Source organism: Schistocerca cancellata, chromosome 1, assembly GCF_023864275.1.
Source record: "Schistocerca cancellata isolate TAMUIC-IGC-003103 chromosome 1, iqSchCanc2.1, whole genome shotgun sequence".
Taxonomy (NCBI): Eukaryota; Metazoa; Arthropoda; class Insecta; order Orthoptera; family Acrididae; genus Schistocerca; species Schistocerca cancellata.
This window is the reverse complement of record NC_064626.1, coordinates 254,203,786-254,224,052: the sequence shown is the minus strand read 5'-3', so window position 1 is coordinate 254,224,052 and position 20,267 is coordinate 254,203,786. Positions and strand designations below refer to the sequence as shown.

At 45.7% G+C, this 20,267-nt stretch overlaps 1 protein-coding gene across 2 annotated transcripts in view; it reads right to left on the bottom strand.

Moving 5' to 3' along the window:
* Window positions 1-17,130, bottom strand: part of LOC126170560 (ras-related protein Rab-37-like) — a 379,498-nt gene extending 362,368 nt beyond the window's left edge. For both annotated transcript variants that reach the window (XM_049920735.1, XM_049920736.1), the window contains exon 1: window positions 17,085-17,130. The gene's annotated coding sequence lies outside the window, so the exon portion shown is untranslated. The remainder of the gene's footprint in view (window positions 1-17,084) is intronic.
* Window positions 17,131-20,267: the final 3,137 nt, after the last annotated feature.

Here is a 20,267-nt window from a genome sequence, read left to right as displayed (position 1 = left end):
CAAAACATTGAATGAAAGAGACCTCTCTCCAGGTCGTCGCCATAGTTACCGACGATGCCCGTCCGCATTACTGCAGGAGTGCGATACATCACTATGCTTCTCGGTCATTCCAGCACTCCAAACGCAGCCACTTGTGCTGTGGCATTTACGGCAGCGTCTGCACGAGACGCTAGTTCCATAGCTCGGCTGCTGCTATTCTCCGACCTGTAGTACGAAATGACACACAATGTTGCTGGGAGTCCGTCACTTGTCCCCGGATGGCAGACGCAGATGTGAAGAGGTCGCAATGTGTTTAGTGCCCAGTACAGCGATTCTCGCTTGTGGTGGTCAGACGTGGTCAACTGGAATCTTGGTATCGAGTTTGCCTGTCCTCAAGTTCCCATCCAGTCCGTCGAGTCACTGCCGCCTCAGAATGCCCCACCAAACTGGTTGCTGAACCATTCGTCCACCCGACCAAATGGAAACCCACAATGAGGTCCTTTTCAAAGTCTGTCCTTTGCTGTCATCATTCAGATTACCACGTTGTTCACGACCATTTGTGCAAGCTACTACTGTAAACGTGAAGAACACTAATATTTTGTAGCAGGCGTTCTACCTGCCACAGATAATTGCACCTCTAATCATTTACATACCCGCCGATAATGTGTACATTTACGAAGCTTCACTGACCATGTCTCCTGAGTACTTCACTTTTTCGACAGGCAGTGTATTTTAAATGTGCTGCGCAAGACCTAAATGCGGGGTGAGCGGTGTTTTGTGTGCATGTAATCTATGTTAGTTTTTTCCTAGATATGAGAATCAATTCGCGATACAGCTTACGTGTATATTCAAAAATAAATATGAGAGAGACGACTCCGTCATGACAAAACGAATTAGAATACCTCTGCTGGATACCGCTTTCATTTTACAGTTGCTCATCTGTGCTTAAATACCGACGGGCCTGATGACAAAGCTGCGCCGATTCGTGTATCTGTCGCAACTAACATGAATAGAATATTTTGTTTCAAAATAAGCTCTGAACCCACAATCTGATTCGTAGCAGCAAGAGAGATACTGCATAAAAGTCCAGCGGTTATATAACAGAGTTAACAGGCGGACGCACAATCAGTGGAAAATGAAGTTCAGCGTTATATAATTTTCCGTTACTTCGTTTATCTGGATATTCTTGGTAGCGCGCAGGCTGTCGTCGATGAACAGTAAAAATACGTCCGTTTTTGTAATATTTGACCTCTTTGTTCGCAATTACTGATTATCCGCGGAAATAGCTGAATAGCAACGAGACTTTATAACGTACATGATGTAAATGTAGTCTTGATACGAAGAAAAACCGACAGACAAATTCAAGTTCTTCATTTCAGGCTAGCCATAAGCAGTGGAAGTTTATGAAGCAGTACAGGAATTGCCTTAATATGGGCGATAAAAACTTAAGACGCTGTAGTGTTGTAGTTTCTACCGCACATATTGTTGACAGTCAAATGTTAACGAGACAGAGACGCTGTTTACTATTTCAGCAGTAATAACCATAACTTAATCCATTTAACCCACTGTGAGGAAAGACGGTAGATGCCCTCGCGTAAAAGTGTTTGCGGTCGCTTACGGTATCATGATTAAGCCCAGACATGCAACTCTTCATCCGAAGCAAACCGACCGCGACGTATGCCTTTCGTCAGGGCTCCAAAAATATGGAAATGCACAGGGAGAGATTGGGACTATAGTGAGGATGTGTAAATGCTTCCAGCGAAAATCCTGCAGTGTAGTTCGTAAAACCTTGGCAAAATGTGGGCCCGCCCATATCTTTGAGCCCTGAACAAAGGAGTTAGTGGCCGTTGATTTACTTCGGACGAAGACGTGGGCGCTTGGGTACAACCCTGGCTCAGTAGGCAACTGCAAACATTTTTCCGCAAAGGCTTTGCCAACCTTGGATCACAGTGGATTAAACACAAGGAGTTTTCAGTAAGTAATGTAACAGTTTTTCTCGCAAATTTCGGTTGAAAATAAGCGGAATTTATTGTGAGACTTCGTGCAATATTCTCGCTTCAGCCCCTGTAGTGTATGAAGTTCCGATAGATGGTGCCATTATACGGTAGCATGGTCAGTGACGTCTCAAAAGGAGGTGCATTTCAAGTAGAGAAATGTCATTGACTTTCTTTTGGCGGGAAACCAGAGCGTCGCAGGTTTCATAGACGCTTGTACGATATCTACAGAGACCTATCAGTGAACAAACGCTGAGCCAGTCGTTGGGCGAGGCTTCTGACATCTCCCGTGTGCCGCTGACAGCCGACCGCACAAAATCGTTACTACCACGATGTTGGAAAGGGCGGACACTCTCACTCCAGAGGTCGACGATCACAGTCAGAAACCTGGTTGCGCAACTGAACATCTCTGTTAGTAGCGCTGACACTCGTCCATCAGTTGGAGTATTCAAAGCTGTGTCTCCGGTGGGGACCTAACAAAACCAGTAAAGAGCAACGAAGGATTTTCTAGAGCGTTACGAGGCTGATCGCGGCAATTTTTTGTCCAACACCCTCGCAAGCGATGAAAAACGGCTTCATCACTTCGAACGAGAAACAAAACGGCAATCCATTGAGTGGCTCCACACCATCTCTCCCCCGAAGAAAAAGTTCAAAGCTGTACTCTATGCCTGTAAATTCATGGCGATGGCCTTCTGGAGCTCGGAAGATTGATTGCTTAATGGAGAGGGGGGGGGGGGGAGGAGTGGCGGGGTGATGGGAAGAAACGGCGAAGTCATCAGTCTCGCAATTCCTAAGTCGGCCACAAAAGAAAGAGGATCCGCTAAAAGTGGACAGATCAAGTCAGAGGAGTCAAGTTGTAAAATAATGAACAGTAAACACACGAACTAAAGGCATAAAAGGTGAGACCAAATCTAAAAACTGGAAAAAAGGGGACGGTGATGGGATTACAGGCCGAGAAGACTGTACAAGAAGTCCCAACCCTAACTAACTTGGCCCTGCTCCAAGACGTAAAGTAAAACATTATGTTTGGAAATAAAAACGACTTTCACGGAAGAAATTTAGGACCCCTTCAACCGTACGTGGATCGTCCGCTACTATTAAATTTAAGGAGTCGGGAAGACATTACTTAACACAAAGGGCCGAAAGAAGGCGACCATCCACCAATATGTGAGATACTGTTGTTCTGGCTCCACAATCACATTGTGGGGGTGGGTCGTTACGTAAGAGGAAAATGGGTGAGCCGGGTATGACCAATGCATAAACGGCGTTAAATTGTGAACCCCTTCCAGGAGGAGCGGAAGGAAGAGCGCCAAACTGCAGTAGACTCCTTGATTGTGCGGTGTTTATAAGTGTGAGAAGTAGTGCACCAGATGCCATTCCATTTTTGGGCAAAAAGAGATTTGATGTAGATCCGCATCTCCACAGCTGGAATCATAAAAGGAAATGGAGTAGGGGGGGGGGGGGGGGAGTATCTGCTTCTCTAGCCAGACGGTCAGTCAGTTCATTCCATGGGATGCCCACATGATTTCGGACGCAGGGGAAGACGACTGGGCAGGTTGCATGCTCAAGGGCAGAGAGAAGGTCATGGGCAGGCTGCTCATGGAATCTGAACAAATTGAAACACTGTGGAGGGAAGCATGAGAAACGAGAAGGAGGAATCTGTGCATGGCTAGAAGCTCTAACGTAAACGCACTACACGATCCCTGCAATAAATGTTGTGCGAAGCCAGTACGTGACGTGAAAGCATATTCCACATTATCGATTGTCTTAGAACCATCAGTGTAAAAGATGGTGGCACCCTGGAACTCTGCAATGATGGCACATACAAGTCGCCAGAAAACCATACGAGTGACAGAAATATTAGGACATTGGAATAGATCGGTCCTAATCCGTGGTCGAGGCACCATCTAAGGGGGGTGGGGGGGGGTGGGGGGCGTATGAGAGGAAAGATACAGAAAGCAGCCTATTGAGTGGACGTGGAGGTGGAGATCGCAATGGGGGGAACGAGACGCATGCCAACTTGCAATCCTACACATGGGCAGGTGTTAGGTGGGAGACAACCTTCGTTGGCAAAGAGCACAGGGTACACAGGATGGTCAGGGAACTGACTAATGGCGATTGTGTAAGGAACAAGGAGTTGGCTGCATTGTATCTGTGGAGGGGGAAGCCCCAGCGCGAAAGACACCAAAAGCCAGACGCACCCCACAATGATGGACAGGGTCACGCAGTTTCAAAGTGGAAGGAGCTGCTGAGCCATTAACCTGAATACCATAATCTAGTCTGGATAAGATCATAGCAAGGCAAAGATGGAGAAGAGTGAAACAGTCTGCACCCCAAGATGTGTGAGCCAGGAGGTGGAGAGCATTAAGCTTCCGCCAACATGTAGTCTTAAGGTGGTAAAGTGGGCAGTCATGTCAGCTTGTTATCAAACGTAAGGACCAAGAAACAGGACTGTGCTACAACATCGAGGAGATGGTCGCCTAAATAAAGTTCTGGACTATGGTGTACTGTAGGTTGACGACAAAAATCCATAAACGGCGTTTTGAAGGGAGGAAACTGGAAGCCAAGGGAGGTGGCCAACACAGAGGGCTTTCAGATGGGACCACCTTGGAGCCGGCACCCAGCAGATACTACCGAGTGGAAGTGTCACCAGATGCAAAAATCGTCAATGTACAACCTAACAGAGGTCAGCAACGCATTGATGGCAATGAGGGAGAGTGTGACACATATCACAGAACACTGTGGGACACCATTCTCCTAAATCCGAAAGGCGCTGAGTAAAGTGCCACCTGGAACCCAGAAAAGCCAGTGAGGAAAACTGGAAGATAAAAATCTGAAGGGAAAAACAGAATCCCCAGTCATCGAAGGTAAATAAAATGAGATGGCACCAAGCCATGTCATACCCCTTATGAAGGTCAAAGAAGACCGTGACAAGGTGCCAGCAGTGACTAAAGGTCTGTCCGATGGCTGATTCCACTCTGAGTAAATGGTCAGTTGGAAAGCATCTTGCCCGGAAGTCACACTGATACAGTGTAAAAGGTTCAAATGGCTCTGAGCACTATTGGACTTAACTGCTGTGGTCATCAGTCCCCTAGAACTTAGAACTACTTAAACCTAACTAACCTAAGGACATCACAAACACCCATGCCCGAGGCAGGATTCGAACCTGCGACCGCAGCGGTCGCGCGGTTCCAGACTGTAGCGCCTAGAACTGCTCGGCCACTCCGGCCGGCAGTGACCAAAGGCCCCGAGATTCGAGTACCCAACATAATCTGAAGCTGACCAACCTCTTGAGTAGTTTATAAAGTACATTGATCAGGCTAACTGGGCAGTAGCTGACGAGAGACTTGGGTTCTTCCTGGGCTTAAGGATAGGGATAACTATACTGTCTCGCCATTGTGACAGAAAAGCACTCACTAGCCAAATGCAGTTGAAGACCCTGAGGAGAGGTTGCCTCTGGGGAACTTCCAATTGCTGGATCATCTGGTTGATGGAATCTGGGGCTGGGGTGGTGTCTGAGGAAGAGGTAAGAAATGGCTCTGAGCACTATGGGACTCAACATCGTAGGTCATAAGTCCCCTAGAACTTAGAACTACTTAAACCTAACTAACCTAAGGACATCACACACACCCATGCCCGAGGCAGGATTCGAACCTGCGACCGTAGCAGTCCCGCGGTTCCGGACTGCAGCGCCAGAACCGCTAGACCACCGCGGCCGGCGAAGAGGTAAGAGCGTGCAAAAATTCCCATTCAGTGAAGGATGCATTATAGGGCTCAGTGTGGTGCGAGATGAAACAGATGTGGGTCCGTTCAACTCTGCATCTCTGCCAGAGAAAGGTAGTAGGATAGGAAGAGGACGCTGATGCCATCATAAAGTGCGTCGTGAGGTGTTCCACTAGGACCAATGGATCTGTACACAGAGCACCTTGGAGGTGTAACTGTCGCTGGCAGCCCAGAAGGCTACAGAGCTTGGACCAAACCTGCGATGACGAGGCATACGTCCACTTGGAGGAAACATAGCGCTACCCAGCATTCACCTTTTTACTCCGCTTAGTAAGGAAACGAGCCTTAGCGCAGATATGCTTAAAAAACGAGAAGGTTGTTGTGTGGAGGGTGTCACATTGCTGCAGCGATCATCAGCACTCCTGGACACCAACGGTGACATCCTTGGTCACCAACAGTACTGGTCGACGATGAGGGGACCTGTGGATAGGATGCCAGCAGCATGAAGAATATTGGCAGAGACGGCTTGTACAATTACATGAATGGAATTCGAGAGGGAGGTGTCGAAGTGCACGGTAGATGTATATAAAGGCCAATTGGCCCTGTAGAATGCCCAACATGGGGGCCTGTCTGCCTGTCGGGGGCAGGGGAACGATAGAATCGCCGGAAAGTGGTCACTGTCACAAAGGTCATGGGATGACGAAAGTAGGGCAGCCACAAGGGCAGGGGAGGAGATCGTGAGTTCGATAGCAGAGAAGGTGCTATGAGTGGCACTGAAGTGGGTAGGGGAAGCATCATTGAGGAGTGACAAATCAAGGCCCGTGGTAAGTTGGTCAATTAAGAGATTCCTACCTGTTGAAGTGACACTCCAACACAGTGGGTGGTGTTCATTAATGTCCCAAAGGACGAGCAACGGGAGCGGGAGTTGCTAGATTAAGGTAGACAGTTCAGTGTAAGGATGTGGCCTACCCGGAGGGAGATAGACATTGAAAATGGTGATTGCCAGAGTCGTTTGCACTCGAAACGCTATTGCTTCCAAGTTGTTACGTAGGGTGATCCAGTAACTAATGACATAGGAGCAAACTGAAGTGCAGACTACAACAGGTACTACCCTGTTGCTGGCATGGTTCTGACAGAACGCCCGATAACCACGAAATGCGTTTCTTGAAGAACAAGACAGAACTCAGAATAGGAAACAAGGTGTTTCATTACCGGTACGTCACTATCGAATCTGTTGCAATTACACTGGATGATCGTGTGGTGAGAGCCCAAGTTAGACATAGCCTAGATGATGATGTGTTGTCAGCAGACAAGCAGTGACAGCAGAATATGTGTCAGGAGAGCCCAGTGGATTAGCCACTGGCTGTCACAATCCATGAGAGACGTTTCAGCCCTCCTAAAGCCGCCGAAGTCGACTGTTGGTGGTGTGACTCTCAAGTACTAACACGAAGGAACAAGCACAGCTGAACCAAGATTAGAGACACTTCGCACACTGACGGACAGAGACGGTCGAGCATTGCTGAGGATGGTTGTAAGAAATAGCATGAAATCAGAAGAAGGAACCACTAGACATGTCCAAAGTGCTACCAGCAGTCTGTCGAACACAGTGACTAAGGGCAGGAAGTTAAAAAGAATGGGGTAGAATTGTCGAGCAGTTCCTCGTAAGCCGCAACTTTATGTAGTCAATGCTAAGCGATGCTTGAGGTGGTGCGATGGATGGCTGGAAACGAATAATTTCGGGTGCCGAATCACGCTATACCCAGTGGCATTCCGATGACGTATTTGGATTTAGCGAATGCATGGAGAAGGTTGCGTGCCATGATGTATGGTGTAAACAGTGATGATTATGATTTGGGTTGAGGGGGCGCTTGACATCATGGTCATCAGCGCCCTGAGGAAAAGTCAACATGCAAATCTCATGGGTGGGGGACAAAGGCTGTCCCCACATGCGGAGCAATTTATAACGTATTAAAGTCTGCCTCCATTTCCCACCAGTTTTGGGATGAGGCCTGACAGTTCACAAAATTTCGCCACTCTTCTAACACTGGTATCGGTATCTGCGAGTGTGGTGGGCAGATCTCCAGTGAGACCGAGGGCTGACCTAAATCAGTATACAGGACACACGTAGCCTCAATATGCTGAACTGAAAGCGGCACGCCACAAACTTCACAGAATTGTGGATCCTCCAGCCGGAGGAGGAAGCCCAGTGTGAAAGGGCTATGCCCGATGCGCAGTCTGGTAAGCATAACCTCCTTCCAGCGGCGAGGACGACATGAAGTCCGCCAAGCCTTTGTGGTCGATTTGAGCGACGGCAGTTTGTTGTCTGACACCTGCAACCATTCAGTCTCCCATTGACGCATGATGCATCTGTCAGAAAAAGAGATAATGGCGTGTAACGGGATGGGACATTGATGGACAGCACCATCCCAACGTGCTTCCTTGGCAGCTTTGTCAGCCACGTCGTTACTCTGTATCCCAATGTGGCCAGGTACCCAGCGAAAAATCACCTGCTTGCCACGGTATTGGAGCCGCCGTAAGGAGTCGTGGATGAGCTGAATCAGCGGATCTACCGGATACATTTGGTGAAGTGCTTGCAGTGCACTAAGGGAGTCGGAACAGACAAGAAAACTCGTACGGTGATATCTGTGAACCCTTTCCAGTGCCATCAGAATGCCATATAACTCCGCATCATAATTTTTAAATTGTTCTGGAAGACGCTTTTTAAAAACCCTACCAGGAAAAACCGCAGGACAGCAGAGAGCATTCTCTGCAAGCAGTGAAATACGGAGCAGGTGGTGTTTCGGTATGGGTTGCTCTTCGTGGTTACTGAGATTAAGAAAACGATAAATGCGGATGGCTATGAAGACGTTTAACAGAATTCGTGCACTGTGTGCAGTACAAGAAAAATTCGGAGACTAATTGACTGCACCAGCATGACAATGCGACCCCTCTTAATGCAGCATCTATGAGGCAATGCTCTGTGGACAACAGTATCCTTGAAATGGACTGGCATGCGCAGAGTCCCAAGTTGAAGCCAATGGAACACCCTTGCGCTGAATTAGAAAGTCGACTTCGCTCCAGAGCCCAGCGTCCAGTACCATTACCTTCTGTGGTTTTGGATCTTGAGGAAAAACGGGCTGTCATTCCTCCACAAACATTCAAGCGCCTCACTGACAGTATCGGCAGCAGATTTAGCCGACATAAAGGTGAAGGGTGAACCTACTCCAAAATTATATCCAGTAATAGGTGTCTGGATAATTTTAATCAGATAGTGTACTTTGGAACGATGAACCACACTCGCGATGTCACAAACGCAGCGCTGTTGGGTTCTGGCATTGTTTGTGGCGGCTAGCAAGTAGCTAAAAAAGTGTGCTTTTGAACATTCGACACCTTTCTGGAGTGAATGTCTTTAGATCTTTCAGATTATTCTTATTTCTAGTACTGATTTACTGAACTGAACAGTTGGTTTGAAAAAGAGATTATTTATGACAAATTTCAGTAAGGAATAAATATATTCAGAATCAGTATCTACTAAGCCCCTGTTTCTTGAAACTGCAGGAGATAATTCGTGTTACACGCTACCGGACTTTATGACTTAATTTAAAAAATGGTCCCGGACTAAATTAAGTGAAGTATGGTAGCTTTGTATTTCTGTATCGTTTTGGCCTGGCCGCATCCGCACTGAGAATAAAGATTTGTGTTGACGATTCGATTGGTTTACGTCAAAATCAGGCTACGGGTTCTCTGAAGTGACTCGAGGCGACGCATTTCGTTCACAGAGCATTTTTCGAGCAGTTGGAGGAGGTATCGTCGTGTGGCGGATATTCACAGATCGATTTTGTCCATCCAAGTACCCAATGTCCGATCCTGTGCTTCCGTTCCTTGCTTTACGGCATCCTTCAGGCGACTATTTCTTCAAAATTCTGTCTGTTTGGTTTAATTAACACTACGTTCATGAGAGTGCTTATGCCTGAATTTACCCCAGCACCACCACCACCACCACCACCACCACCACCACCGTGAAAATCTATTGCTTTTCTTTGGCGGCTGAGGTGTCTCCGCTTGCATCTGACCAGCCTTTGTGAGCTGTGAGAGGCAGCCGGTTCTACATCAAGACAGCTATCCTGGCTGGCTTGGCTCTGAACACTATGGGACTTAACATCTGAGGTCATCAGTCCCCTAGAACTTAGAACTATTTAAACCTAACTAACCCAAGGACATCACACACATCCATGCCCGAGGCAGGATTCGAACCTGCGACTGTAGCGGTCGTGCGGTTCCAGACTGAAGCGCCTAGAACCGCTCGGCCACACCGGCCGGCCCAGCTATCCTGCTTTTTATGTTTCGCACCGAATCCAAATCATGACATGATGCTATTGTTATCAGGGTGCAAGTGGGTCCACTTGCAAGCCGGCGGGTCTCTCCAACTAAATTACTTCGAAGTGTGTGTATTACATTAGCGGTTGACTAACAGTTACACACTTGTTATTCCAAAAAAAGAAAATGTACTTCGAGTTCCTAAATCTAGCACCAATCACTTGCAGTGTAGAAAGTACACGTTATCAAATAGCAAACTAAAATTATCTCTGAACTCGGAGCTCCGATGGTGTACCTATTATCAGTTCTGTTAAAAAGCATGAAATCTCGTAATACTCGCACGTGAGTGTAATTCACTTCAGTCTTCATTTAAACACTACAGCGTCACGTTTTGCCAGAAGGTTTTTCCGCACTAGTTATATTACTCTACTGCATAATTTAGAGTGAATTAGGCAAGTGTATTTTATTTTATCTTGTCACCCGTAGATAATGTTTAACACTGTTACTGTCACGTAAAAAATTAAAAAAGAGAGAGAAAGCAAAGGATCATAATTTGCCCTGTAATGTTTGAAATGATAAACGTTTTAAATGGTGGAATCAGTCTCATGTTCGAGTCTTTTTTGTGAAAACGGTGCAGCTCTCTTCACAAGATATTCACGGTACTTAGGATACAGTCTCCTCCTCTAACGTCGAGTCATGATGATACCCATCTGAGAATTTGAAGCGAAAAGGAGACTTCAAAAAGGAAGTCACATGTCGTCCCTCGCTAATACCATTCAACAAAAAAGTGGCGCTTTGTCAGAAGAGACTACATGTTCCGGGTGCTCTGCAGAAACAGTTCTGCTATGGTGCAGTTAACAGGTGCTTTGCAATGTGGGAATGTAAACACATGACAACTGGAAACTTACTCCGATGCTGAAATATGCAGTACGATTTCTATGGTCTAAACATCTACATCGCACGCAGACTCACCGTGAAGTTCTGGCGCTATACGGACCAAATGCTGTGTCGCCTCAAATGGCTCTGAGCACTATGCGACTTAACTGCTGAGGTCATCAGTCGCCTAGAACGTAGAACTAATTAAACCTAACTAACCTAAGGACATCACACACATCCATGCCCGAGGCAGGATTCGAACCTGCGACCGTAGCAGTCGCGCGGTTCCGGACTGCGCGCCTAGAACCGCTAAACCACCGCGGCCGGCTGTGTCGCCTCCTGCTGTAGTGAAGTGGGGTTTATAGATATTTGGTGGCTGTTGGAAAGTAGTCTAGCTGTGTCACTTTCAAGTGTACTGGAGCACTGAATAAGTTACTTGGCCTGCCATAATAATATGTAACTTCTCGAAATCGCATTATAAATAAACGAGAAATAATAGAACGGATTGCCACTGGTTTTCCTTATGCTTAAATATATTTCAAAAGTGCATTACACGAACATTTAAAACAAGAAATGATGCTCTCGTGGACCATATTTTGAACCCACTCTCTTGGTACGGACTAAGACTACTTCCCTGGAGAGCGATACTAAAGAGTCGTAAAATGTATCACCCTAGCGCAAAATGCAAAACGATTTAGAACCGCTTCTTCTACGGCAGTAATGTACCTGTTTAAATTCTGTTATTCTGATGAGAATGTCACCAGACTTTCTCATCTAGCACAGCAATGGAGCTATTCCGTTTTGTTAGCAGTGTACAGCATTCTATGGACGAAATATTCCATGTCAGTGTTATAATCAGAAGAAATTTAGAAGGTGACAGATAGAACAGCCATTCGAAAGAGGCTGGCTGGGTACGGTTGTGTCTGAATCAAAACAGAAGTAGCGAAAAAAAAGCAATATTCCAAGATTTCGATTTTAACGTCCCGTCGACAACAGAATCATTAGATACGGAGCAAAAGTCCGTATTGGGTAGGTATGGGGAAGGATAGCATCTAGTCTTTTCACATAAAATCATTCTGGCGTTTTTAAGTGACTTGTGGCAATCAGGGACTAATTCAGTGTGGTCAGCCAGAAATGTGTACCACCTTTATCTCGAACGCCAGTTCAGTGTCTTAAACATTACGTCACCTCTCTTGGTTGCGAAAATATAAAGAAATTTCGGAGCTCATAATTTTCGTATTGTGGTTTGGCTTCGGAGCAGCACTCACAGCGAACCCCACGTTTAAGAAACACTTTTCAAAGGCACAGATTTCTGATCGTCGAACCCCGTGTGCCGGACGCTGTGGCCGAGCGATTCTAGGAGTTTCAGTCCGCAACCGCGCTGCTGCTACGGTCGCAGGCTCGAATCCTGCCTCGGGCATGGATGTGTGTGATGTCCTTAGGTTAGTTAGGTTTAAGTAGTCCTAAGTCTAGGGGACTCATGTCCTCAGATGTTAAGTCCCATAGTGCTTAGAGCCATTTTTTTGTACCTCCCGTTTCTTAAACAATTTTCAAAGGCACAGATTTCTGATCACACATCTGTAGGTCGAGTCGCACAGGAAACGCATTCACTATGATCATTTCAGTGGCTTCAGCGTTAACACAAATGAATAAATTCTAGTATATCTAGATATCCGCGTCATAGCAGCCAACACATTTACTGACATTGCTTTCTTCCCAACCGACACACTTGCCAGCAATGGGTGATAGTCATTTAACTCTGCATCGAAAACACAGTATTACTTGGCAGTCTTCGTACTCACGAACTATTACATGGCAAGCGGGTTTGATGACATAAAAATCCAAGGAATAATGGTAGATGGAATTTTTCAAACTACGAACTGGTAACGTTAATTGATTCAAAAAAATGGTTCAAATGGCTCTGAGCACTATGGGACTTAACATTTGTGGTCATCAGTCCCCTAGAACTTAGAACTACTTAAACCTAACTAACCTAAGGACATCACACACATCCATGCCCGAGGCAGGTTTCGAACCTGCGACCGTAGCAGTCGCGCAGTTCCGGACTGCGCGCCTAGAACCGCTAGACCACCGCGGCCGGCGTAAATTGATTCTAAGAGTGTGATACGCTTAGGGTTCAGTGTACCCGAGAACTTAGAGCTCTTCCAAAAAAAAGAGGGTACAGTTTGTACACGATGTACGATACTTTTATGCAAGATATAATTTTTTCTGAGACAAACCTACATTTTGATCTGTACTCTACATATTACTCCATGGATACACACGCTGTGCACTTCTGCCTTTCACTGTGCGCCTGTTAGTGATTTAATACTGGCCTCAAACAGTTATAGTGTGACTGGTTTTCGTTGTGGATAAGTGATCGAACAATAATTTTCGTAACAGGTTTGAGATATGTATACGCGTCAGGTAACATTCCTTTACGAACTTCAACTCACAGCATTAAAAGTGTCTTCGATGACATTTGTATTAATTCTACTTAAAAAAGATTCGCGGAAAAGCATCAATGAAATACGGCAAATAAACAACTTTTTCAGCCTTCAGTTGCAAGGTAATTTTACTCGTTTACTTAGGTTTCGATTCCAGTAATGGAATCTTCTTCAGAACAAAAAATTAAATATTTTGTGAGCCAAACACTGGCCATGTCACAGATTAAACTCTCGAGTTTTCGAGCCGCTTACGTGTGGTCCTTATTTCTGGCCGGCGTAGCTCAGTCTACGTTCGCCTTAATGGTTTTAACTTTGACTGACATAATCTTATGATTATGCGTCTTTATTGTTTTAATTTTAATCTGTGAGATGGCCAGTGTTTGGCTCACAAAATAATTTAATTTTTTGTTCTGAAGAAGATTCCATTACTGGAATCGAAACCTAGGTAAACGAGTAAAATTACCTTGCAACTGAAGGCTGAGAAAATTGTTTATTTCCTGTACATTTCACAGTTGCTGACACACTGCAACATGTTAAAGATTTGTAAATCAATAAAATACCCCTTGATTCTATGTTGTTATGGATTTTAAAGGAATATCAACACAGTATCCGAACATAAAAGGGGGCGATCAAGAATTTACGTTCGAAGACCGTACAGTCCAGAATCGGTATGCCAATCATGTAAAATCGCCTTGAGTATTTAGGAACCTGGTTGAAGATACTCCTTTAGTAAAACACCGCAACCTGCCATGTGAAGGAGTGCGTAACTGCCTGCTGCACATCCTCGTCGACAGGAAATGTCGACCAATCAAGGCCTTTTTGAAGCGACCGAAGGCGTGACAATCGCATGAGGAGAAACCAGGACTATAGGTCGGGAGCTCGCGTGTCTCGCGCTCGAGTAGGTGTAACTCCTGTGTTACGAGATTTGCGATACGGGGACGTGTGTTGTCACGAGGCAGCAGCACTTCTTGTCGTGCACCTTCCCACAATGGTGGTTATCGACAGACATGCTGCCCCCTACACATTATTCATAGTACGATTGATGTCTACCAGTCTTTATCCTTCGGTAACCGAGAACAGAGCAACAGCACTTTGGTCCCGATTGGAGGGTCGCCATAGTTAATGTTTGTGCATTTATCGTATGCGCTTCGGAAATACATGAACGCCAAACTAATCTCTTGCCTGCATGTCGATGCTTATATATCAACATCGGAATCGCGCTACATTGCACATACGGTGCTGCAGTGCCTTCAAACGGAAATCATTTGATCACCCCCTTGTACAAACCTTTGCTTCGATTCTGTAAATACACTAAAGATACATCAACATTAATATATTAGTATAAATTCCTTCAGTTTGAACGCGAAAGAACTTGCATTAGGCTTCTTTCAAGATAGATTTGCTACCTGTTCAGTTAAAGTAATTAGTTTTGCCGTTACAGAGTTATAAACTTTCACAGAACTATGCATGCTTAGAAATTTTGTTGATATTCAGTCGCAGTAAGTGTTTCTGTTAAAGGCTACACGTCTAATTTGCCTTTTTATGTGCTATGAACTCGCTGAAATGTGGTTCAGACTTCATGTGTGTTCAAAAAACGGTTCAAATGGCTCTGAGCACTATGGGACTTAACTTCTGAGGTGATCAGTCCCCTAGAACTTAGAACTACTTAAACGTAACTAACCTAAGAACATCACACACTTCCATGACTGAGGCAGGATTCGAACATGCGATCGTAGAGGTCACGCGGTTCCAGACTATAGCACCTAGAATTCATGTGTGTACTTCATAGTTTATCAGAATGGAATTTTCACTCTGCAGCGGAGTGTGCGCTGATATGAAACTTCCTGGCAGATTAAAACTGTGTGCCGGACCGAGATTCGAACTCGGGACCTTTGCCTTTCGCGCTTAAGTGCTCTACTATCTGAGCTACCCAAACGCAACTCACGACCCGTCCTTACACCTCCAATTCAGCCAGTACCTCCTAACTTCACTGAAACTCTCCTACAGGCCTTGCAGAACTAGCACTGCCTCAGGTCTACTGAACTTTCTAAAAAAAATTAGATTACGAGTGGTCAGTTTCCAGCAGTTGGATAGTTTTTAAGCACAATATGAGTAGACATTTACATAAATATACACATATTTAGTGCCACAGCAGATTTTTAAACGCTTGTCTGAAATTCTTAAATTTCAGGCCAGCGTTTACAAATATGCATTGAGACTGTATGTATTTAAATATGTCCACGCATACTGTACTTAAAAACTATGTAACCACTGCTGGAAACAGACTGCTAGTAACCAAAATTCACAAAAGTTTGTAAATCTGTATGGTATGAAAAGTAGAAATGGACTATAAATAATTTAAAGTGTGAAGACCATCCACATGAGTACTTTAAGGGATTCCCTAAATTTCGGTTACACGATAAATCATACCAATCTAAAGGCTGTAAATTCAACTAAATACTTAGAGATTACAATTAAGAATAATTTTCATTGGAACGATCACATAGGTAATGTTGTGAGAGGAGCAAATTGAAGACTGTGGTTTACTGGCAGAACACTTAGAAGATGTAACAAATGCGCTAAAGAGAATGCTTACACTACGCTTGTCCGCCCTCTTCTGCAGTACTGTTGTGGGGTGTGGGATCCGCATCAGGTAGGACTAACGGAGGACATCGAGAAAATTCAAAGAAGAGCAGCTCGCTTATATCATCTTGAAACAGGGGAGATAATGCCACGAATAAGATACGCGAACTGGGATGATAATCATTACAACAAAGACGTTTTTCGTTGCGGCCGGATCTTATCATGAACTTTCAGTCACCAACTTTCTCCTCAGAGGGAGAAAATATTTCGTTGACGCCCACCTACTTAGGGAGAAGGTATCACAAAAAAAAGTGAAATAAGAGCTCGCACGGAAAGATTGACGTGTTCTTTTTTCCCGCACACTATTGTAGGCTGGAACAGTAGAAAAAAGAGATTGAAAGTCATTCGATGAACCCTCCCTCAGGCACTTAATTGTGAATTGGAGAGTAATCATGTCGGAGTAGATGCTCACGAATTGGTCAAGCATCTGAAGACGAGCCGCCGTGGTTCGAAATGTATCATATGTTGAAATATACGTCACGATTTGTAACTGATGGTAGTTCGTATTCTCTTTTACGAAAGTAGCACCGTCAAGGCAACAATGCAGGCAGCAACTGACAGATTTAAGTAAAGGAAGCTTCCTTACCGCCAAATACGCGATGTAATGCTAATCCTTGGTCAGTTGATCAAAACTGGTAGTCATTGAAAAAATACATGTCACAGTTGGGGTTCCTTAAGTAGACTGAGGCTATATAGCACTGTATACAGGAAGTATTTTAGAGGTGTTACGCAACACGGAAAGGTTTACTGTTCAAATTCCGAATGATTACGTCCTAAGGCAGTCTGCTAACATATTATCCCTCTCCCCGTCCCCCCCCCCATCCCCCAACCCCCCAATTGTGTATCGCGAATTAACCAAGACGAGAAAATCAGAGAAATTTGCGTTCATATGGCGGTTTATCGGCAGTTGTTCTTTCCATGCACCGTTGTTGAATGGTGCAGGAAAGCGGGAAAGTGGAACTGATACCAAAAACATTCTGCTCCACGCACGATAATGTGCTTGGGGGAATATAGGTGTGGACGTGGAGTTACATGCAACGGCAAAGAACTCTCTTTCACGTTTGGTCATACGGCGTAAGCGTCGGCGTGGCAGCCTCGCACTCACCTGCTCGTGCTTCCGGACAAGCAGCGCGACGCCAGCGGACGAGACTGCTACTGTGCCGCTGCCACGGTCTCTGGGGTGGGCAGAGCGCCGCCACAGACGCCAGCGCGCCACGCGGCCGCAGCCCGCACCACGCCGCCATCCGCCATCCGTCGCCGTGGAAACGGCTCGCCCCTGCCGTGCACCGCATTTCGCGTTTGGTAGACGGCATCCCTAAGCAGCGGGAGCGGCGCCACGCCTCGTTCAATTAACGTGTGAGCCGGCTCATTTAAGCGGCCGTACCTCAGGATTCTTTTTCGCTTCTGGATACCGTAAGCACCTGATATATGCATCGGGTTACTGCTCGTCATTAGAAGGCAGAAGCGACGTAAGTAGATTAAGATTTTCATAACACAAGCCACAATCACTGCGAGCAGCAGATGCTTAGACTACAGAAATGGAAACTGTTAAAACTCTTTCGAGGATGTGAACAAAATTTCTCGGTTTAATGAATAGCTTTGTACGGTATCCTGTTACGAAGTACCTTTTCGTTAGTGTCTCTTACATCACTTGAGCCGTAGCTTGTGAAGTTAAACAGAATACAAGGAAGTCAAATACTATCTCCCTCAGTACATACTGAGATACTAGTATAGTCTATAATAAAACAGTAGTCTGAAGCTGGTGCGAAATATTCATGATTTACTACAATTTCTCAGAGAAAAACATTATGAGTCTGCAGCCGATGTTGGTATAGAGTGTTTCAAAAATAATATACGTATATCAAACGCACGTATTTACTAAACCGTAAAACATACAACTTTGAAAGTTGGAACACATACACTACTGGCCATTAAAATTGCTACACCACGAAGATGACGTTCTACAGAGCCGAAATTTAACCGACAGGATGAAGATGCAGAGATATGCAAATGATTAGCTTTTCAGAGCATTCACACAAGGTTGGTGCAGGTGGCGTGCACCTACATCGTGCTGACATGAGGAAAGTTTCCAACCGATTTCGCATACACAAACAGCAGTTGACCGGCGTTGCCTGGCGAAACAGCCGGCCGGAGTGGCCGAGCGGTTCTAAGCGCTACAGTCTCGAACCACGCGACCGCTACGGTCGCAGGTTCGAATCCTGCCTCGGGCATGGGTGTGTGTGATGTCCTTAGTTAGTTAGGTTTAAGTAGTTCTAAGTTCTAGGGGACTGATGACCTCAGAAGTTAAGTCCCATAGTGCTCAGAGCCATTTGAACCATTTCTGCCTGGTGAAACGTTGTTGTGATGCCTCGTGTAAGGAGGTGAAATGCATACCATCACGTTACCAGCTTTGATAACGGTCGGATTGTAGCCTATCGCTATTGCGGTTTATGGTATCGCGACATTGCTGCTCGCGTTGTTCGAGCTCCAATGACTGTTAGCAGAATATGGAATCGGTGGGTTCAGGAGGGTAATACAGAACGCCGTGCTGGATGCCAACGGCCTCGTACCACTAGCAGTCGAGATGACAGGCATCTTATCCGCATGGCTATAACGAATTGTACAGCCACGTCTCGATCCCTGAGTCAACAGATGGGGACGTTTTCAAGACAACGACCATCTGCACGAACAGTTGGACGACGTTTGCAGCAGCATGGAATGTCAGCTTGGAGACCATGGCTGCGGTTACCCTTGACCCTGCATCCCAGACAGGTGTGCCTGCGACGGACCTGGGTGCACGAAAGCAAAACTTCATTTTTTCGGATGAATCCAGTTTCTGTTTACAGCATGTTGATGGTCGCATCCGTGTTTGTCGACATCGCTGTGAACGCACATTGGAAGCGTGTATTCGTCATCGCCATACTGGCGTAGCACCCGGCGTGATGGTATGGGGTGCCATTGGTTACACGTCTCGGTCACCTCTTGTTCGCATTGACGGCACTTTGAACAGTGGACGTTACATTTCAGATGTGTTATACCCGTGGCACTACCCTTCATTCGATTCCTGCGAAACCCTACATTTCAGCAAGATAATGCACGACCGCGTGTTGCAGGTTCTGTACGGGCCTTTCTGGATACAGAAAATGTTCACAATATCACATCGATACTCAAGTTTCTGTTATACTCGAGTAAGCATGTCCTTCGTCACTGATGTTCCACTACGAACCTGTTCTTGGCTCAAATGGCTCTGAGCACTATGCGACTTAACTTCTGAGGCCATCAGTCGCCTAGGACTTAGAACTAATTAAACCTAACTAACCTAAGGACGTCACACACATCCATGCCCGAGGCAGGATTCGAACCTGCGACTGTAGTGGTCGCTCGGCTCCAGACCGTAGCGCCTAGAACCGCACGGCCACTCCGACCGGCTGAACCTGCTCTTCAACTCTTGCAGGTTCTGTGATAGTGTTGGTGCATAAGATCTCATAGGAAAATGTTACAAGGCGTCAAATCCAGTGATCGTTCAGGACAGTTGAGAAGTGTTAATTAGCCGGCTGTTTGACGATCAGGCCAACGACTCGGTAGAGTTTCATCCAGATATTCACGCACTTGGGGACTCCAGCGAGGGCGTGCCTCGTCTTGTTGAAAAATGAAGTGCTCATACAGTATCGGAAGCAACCAGTTTTGTAACATAACAAGATGCTGCTGCACCGTTAACCGTGTTTCTGTCAAAGAAGAATGTGCCGTAAACAGATGAGTGGGTTATCGTACGTAACACATTGACTTCAGGTGAATCTCGTACATATTCAGTGTGTGCATGTGGGTTCTGTAGGTCCCAGATTCAAACATTGTGTTTGTTTGCTTTCCCCCTAACGTGCAAAATCGCTTCATAAGTGAAAATGATGCGTTGTTTAAAAGTATTATCATTATCAGCAGCATACTGAAGTTCGTCAGAAAATACCGCACATTTAAGTCTGTCGGTGTGATGTAGAGCCAGTAACAGGTGTAACTGGTAGAACGTCATAGCCAACCGGCGTCTCAAAATATACCAAATTGCTGTTTCTGACAATTGCAAAGTCCGGCTGCCACGACGAGTTGATTGTGTAGGACTAAGACGGAAAGCGGTTTCATTTCGTACTACATTTTCATCGGAAACACAAGGGCGGCCAGGACTCTTTCCTTTACGTGTACATTTTATGTCTATGAACTGTCGATACCATCTTTGAATATTTCATCCATTTGAAGGATCAATTTGATTCCTCAACTTGAAATGTGTTTGCACTGTAAT